At 42.8% G+C, this 5,643-nt stretch overlaps 1 non-coding gene across 1 annotated transcript; it reads left to right on the top strand.

The window, feature by feature from the left end:
* Positions 1–5,304: 5,304 nt before the first annotated feature.
* Positions 5,305–5,411, top strand: LOC111918270 (small nucleolar RNA R71). Its single transcript, XR_002859140.1, has one exon. It is a non-coding gene; the product is annotated as a small nucleolar RNA R71 (small nucleolar RNA).
* Positions 5,412–5,643: the final 232 nt, after the last annotated feature.

The following is a 5,643-nucleotide window of genomic DNA, read 5'->3' as shown; positions in this document are numbered from 1 at the left end:
TTTGGTTGAACGATGAGAAACGAGTAGAAATTCGGAGAAAATTGGATGAAGTTGCGAAAAATCGCTTGGATGCTTCGAGGATTGCTGTGCACGGCGAGTGTGAGGGGTAATGGGTGAAAAACCTTCTTTTTACAGACTTATTATTCACCCGTGTAAATCGGCTACTCGCCGAGTACATCCGCAGTTCCGCGTTTTTTTCTGGTTACTCGGGTAGGTACTCGCCGAGTATACGGCCCTACTCGGCGAGTAAACCTTACAGTTAAAATTTTTTTGTGACAAATTTAAAGAATTTATATATTTTGTACTTTTTTAAACCCTCTACCCCACACTCTAAGCATTGCTTGTGCTCAAGCAGCGATGTTCTCAAAATAAATGAAGAAAAGAAAAAAAAATAAAGTAAAACAAAAGGAAAGAAAATGCAAACTTGAGACTCGGGTTGCCTCCCGAGAAGCGCTTCTTTTTAGGGAGTCATTAGCTGGACTCCTCCCCTTCTACGTGGCTGCATTCTTTTCCAGCAACAACAATTCTTCCATTCCTTCATTACGGGGAACTCCTTCTTCATATGTTTTAACCCTATGACCATTGACCTTGAAAGGTGTGCCATCTCTTGATAATAGCTCTATGGCACCATGTGGAAACACCGTCTTCACTACAAAAGGCCCATCCCACCTGGATTTGAGTTTTCCCGAGAAAAGCTTTAGTCTTGAGTTGAAGAGCAACACTTTTTGACCTTCTTGGATTTGTTTATCTTTGATCCTCTTGTCATGCCACATCTTAGTCTTCTCTTTATATAGCCATGAGCTGGAGTATGCATCATTCCTTAGTTCTTCAAGAGCATTCATTTGCATTAACCGGTTACTCTTTAGTTCATCCATGTTGAAGTTACAACTCTTTAATGCCCAAAACGCCTTGTGTTCTAGCTCCACCGGTAAATGACATTGCTTCCTATAAACTAACCTATATGGTGTGGTACCAATAGGTGTTTTGAAAGCTGTACGAAAGGCCCAAAGTGCATCATCTAGCTTATCCGACCATTCCTTGCGATTGCTCCCCACCGATTTCTCCAAAATTTGCTTTAAGGCTTGATTTGTTACTTCGGTTTGTCCACTAGTTTGTGGATGGTATGATGTGGAAAACTTGTGGGTGGCCCCATATTTCTTTAACACTTTTTCCAATTGATCATTAGCAAAATGTGTGCCTCGGTCACTAATAAGAGCTTTCGGGACTCCAAACCGTGAAAATAGTTTCTTTAAAAATCGTACTACCACCCGTCCGTCATTTGTTGGTAATGCTTGTGCTTCCGCCCACTTAGATACGTAGTCCACCGCCACTAGTATGTATTTGTTTCCTTTAGACATGGGAAATGGTCCCATGAAGTCAATTCCCCACACATCAAACACCTCGCACACTTGGATACTATGTTGTGGCATTTCATTTCGGGATGAAATATTTCCCATTCTTTGACAGGCATCACATTCTTTGACAAATTGGGTTGCATCTTTAAAAATTGTTGGCCAATAAAACCCAATGTCAAAGATCTTCTTCGCCGTGTAGTGTGCTCCATGATGTCCTCCCGTGGGCCCGCTATGACAATGTTCTAGTATTTTCCGGCTTTCCTTCCCGAACACACATCTTCGTATGATACCATCCGCGCAGCTTCGGAAGAGGTATGGGTCGTCCCAATAGTAATATTTGATTTCAGCAAAGAATTTCTTCTTTTGTTGACTGCTATAGTCCTTCGGGATGTAATTTGTTGCTAAATAGTTAGCTATGTCTGCGAACCATGACTCTTCTCCCACTGACACCATGATGTACTCATCCGGGAAGTCGTCTCCTACTACATCTTCTTGCAACTGCGGGTTCTCAAGTCTTGACAAGTGGTCGGCTGCCACATTCTCCATTCCCTTCTTGTCTCGTATCTCTATGTCAAATTCTTGAAGAAGCATCACCCATCGTATTAGTCTTGGCTTGGCATCTTGTTTGGAAAATAAATACTTGATAGCCGAGTGGTCAGTAAAAACAGTAGTTTTGGATAAAACCAGATAAGGGCGGAATTTGTCAAAGGCATACACCACAGCTAGTAATTCTTTTTCAGTGGTGGTGTAATTTTCTTGGGCTGGGTTTAGAGTCTTACTAGCATAATATATGGGTTGAAAGTGCTTATCAACCCTTTGACCAAGGACAGCTCCTAATGCATAGTCACTAGCATCACACATGATCTCAAAAGGTAAGTTCCAATTTGGAGCAATAATGATCGGGGCATTAGTTAGTTTTTCCTTTAAAAATTCAAATGCCTCTAAACACTCTTTAGTGAAATTAAATGGTGCATCTTTTAGTAGTAGTTGTGTTAGAGGTCTAGTTATTTTGGAAAAATCTTTTATGAAACGCCGGTAAAAACCCGCGTGTCCTAGAAAACTCCTAATGCCCTTCACATTGGTTGGTGGGGGTAATTTGGAAATAGTGTCTATCTTTGCCCTATCCACTTCAATTCCCATTTTGGAAATTTTGTGGCCCAACACTATGCCCTCCTTGACCATAAAATGACATTTCTCCCAATTGAGTACCAAGTCGGTTTTTTCACACCTAGCAAGCATTAAGTCAAGATTAGTGAGACAATCATGGAAAGATGATCCAAAAACGGAAAAATCGTCCATAAAAACTTCCATGAATTTTTCCACCATATCGTGGAATATAGCGGTCATGCACCTTTGAAAAGTAGCGGGTGCATTGCATAACCCAAAAGGCATGCGTCTATAAGCAAAAGTCCCACTTGGGCAAGTGAATGTGGTCTTTTCTTGGTCCATTGGGTCTATGGGTATTTGAAAATACCCCGAAAATCCATCTAGAAAACAATAATAGCTATGGCCCGATAATCTTTCTAGCATTTGATCAATAAAAGGTAAGGAAAAATGGTCTTTACGAGTGGCATCGTTTAGCTTTCGATAATCGATGCACACTCTCCAACCGGTTACCGTTCGTGTCGGAATTAGCTTGTTCTTTTCATTGGTTATGACCGTCATCCCTCCTTTCTTGGGCACCACTTGGACCGGCCTCACCCATGGACAGTCGGAAATGGAATATATAATTCCCGCATCTAAGAGCTTGACCACTTCCTTCTTGACTACTTCTTGCATATTCGGGTTCAATCTTCTTTGGTGTTGTACAACCGGTTTTGCTCCTTCTTCCAGGTTGATCTTATGGGAGCAATATGCTAGACTTATACCCTTGATGTCGGTGATGCTCCATGCTATAGCTCGTTTCCGCTTCTTCAATACTTGCACGAGTTCTTCTTTTTCAGAATTGGTCAGGTCAGAGGCTATAATTACTGGCTTTTGGTTGCCTTCCTCGAGAAACGCATACTCCAAATGATCTGGTAAAGTTTTCAGCTCTGATTTTGGGCTCTGACTATTGGACTCGCCGAGTGGAGGTGAGGTACCCGGCGAGTTGGTCGTTGCAATCACGAATTCTGACTTTTCTTCAGATATACTCGGCGAGTAGATCGGCCCTACTCGGCGAGTAGGGCTATTAGATTGCTTCATTAGTTCTTCATACTCCGCTTCTTCCAATAGTCTTTCAATTTCCAGTAAATCTTTTTCTGGATCAAATGCTTCATCTAAATCTGCAAACTTGCTGGAATCGTCAGGTATGTCTTCCTCTAATAGTTCATCGAGCATATCGATTGAGAATGCCGTGTCGTCACTGGTCCTAGAATACTTCATAGCTTGGTCCACCCCGAATGTTACTGAATCGTCCCCGACCCGCAAGGTGAGCTTTGAGTCTCTCATGTCTACTATAGCGCTGGCCGTGTTGAGGAAGGGCCTTCCAAGGATGATTGGTACTTGTGGATCCGCCTCCATGTCTAGAATGATGAAATCGGCAGGAAAGACAAATTTATCCACCTTGACTAGTATGTCTTCGCATATGCCTCTTGGAAAAGTGACTGTTTTGTTGGCCAAGTGTATTGCCATGCGAATTGGCCTTGGTTCCGGGAGATCTAGCTTCTTGAAAAATGAATAAGGCATTAGATTCACACTTGCCCCCGAATCGGCTAATGCATATATGGTGGTTAAGTTTCCAAATTGGCAAGGTAAGGTTAAACTCCCCGGGTCGCCTTTCTTCTTAGGTAGCCTATTTAGCATAGCAGCTGAGCAGTTTTCATTGAGTACCACCTTCTTCACTTCTTCCATCTTCTTTCTATTTGTGAGAAGTTCCTTAAGGAACTTTGCATATTTAGGCATTTGCATGACGGCTTCAATGAATGGGATGTTGATTTGAAGAGTCTTGATGTGCTCTAGAAACTTCTGGTACTCCTCTTCCTGCTTCTCCTTCTTAGCTCGGGTTGGGTATGGCATGGGAGGCTGGTAAAGTTTTTTAAAAGCCTGAGTGGTGGGTTTTTGTGATGTACTCGCCGAGTCCATACGTGGTACTCGGCGAGTAGGACTGTCAGAGTGTAATTCTTGGTTTTCTGCTTGCTTTTCTGCCTCCTCCTTCTGTGATTTCTTGGATGAATCAGTCTGAATAGGTGTCAGGGGGGTGATTATCTTCCCACTTCTTGTTGTGACAATGTTTATTTGCGCGCCTCGTGGGTTGTTTTCGGTTTTGCTAGGGAGTTCGCCCGGTGATCTTTGGTTGATTTGTTGAGCAAGTTGCCCAAGCTGTGTCTCTATATTGTGAATAGATGCTTGCTGGTTCCTTAGCATGGTCCTTGTTTCTTGAATTGCAGCATCATGGTCATTGTGTCTTTTTTCTGAAGCAGCTATAAATTTTGTGAGCATTTCTTCCAAGCTTGGCTTCTTTTCTTGCACCGGCTCCTCCTTTTGGTATAACCCTCTCCCTTTTTGCCTAAACCTTTCCTCCTTGGCTTTCTTGTACTCTTCATAAGGGAGCCAATCTTTCTTTTGTCTTCGCCAGTCTTCATCATATCGGTCTCCACTTGAGTAACACACTTGCGCCTTCTTGTTGCCATTTTCATCTAGATCACAATCTCTAGTGAGGTGCGGTCCATTGCAGTTTTCACAACCCACCCGAATAGCATGGATTGTTTGATCCATTTTATCCATCCTCCTATCCATAGTATTTAACATAGCCATGACCGCGAATAAGTCTTCAGTAGCTGCATAGGCGGCTCCCCTAGTGACATCATGCCTAGGGTTGTGGTATTCTCTAGAGTGTTTAGAGAATTCTTCAATCAATTCTTTGATCACCGGGGGTGGCTTCTTTGTGAGTGGGCCTTGCGAGTCTAGTAACTTCCTGGTTGTGACATTGACTCCATCATAGAAGATGGATACTTCTTGCTGGCTGTTGAGGTCATGGTGTGGGCAGTTTCTTAGTAAGCTCTTGTATCTTTCCCAAGCTTCATATAGAGACTCTCCAGCTTGTTGTTCAAAGTTAGCAATGGCCTTCTTCAACTTGGCTATCTTGGAAGGTGGGCAGAAGTGATCAATGAATTCTTCTTTCATCTTGGCCCAAGTGGTGACTGATCCGGGGGGAAGTGATTTGAGCCAGTCTTTTGTAGCACCTTTGAATGTTACCGGGAGCATACGAAGTAGCTGAGTCTCGCGGGGCACATTTGGAACATTAAAGTAATCAACTACATCATTGACTTCATCCAAGTGTTTGTAGGCATCTTCATGGTCTTTTCCA

The sequence above is a fragment of the Lactuca sativa genome, chromosome 9 (assembly GCF_002870075.4).
Source record: "Lactuca sativa cultivar Salinas chromosome 9, Lsat_Salinas_v11, whole genome shotgun sequence".
NCBI classification, from domain to species: Eukaryota; Viridiplantae; Streptophyta; class Magnoliopsida; order Asterales; family Asteraceae; genus Lactuca; species Lactuca sativa.
This window is presented reverse-complemented; position numbering and strand designations above follow the sequence as displayed.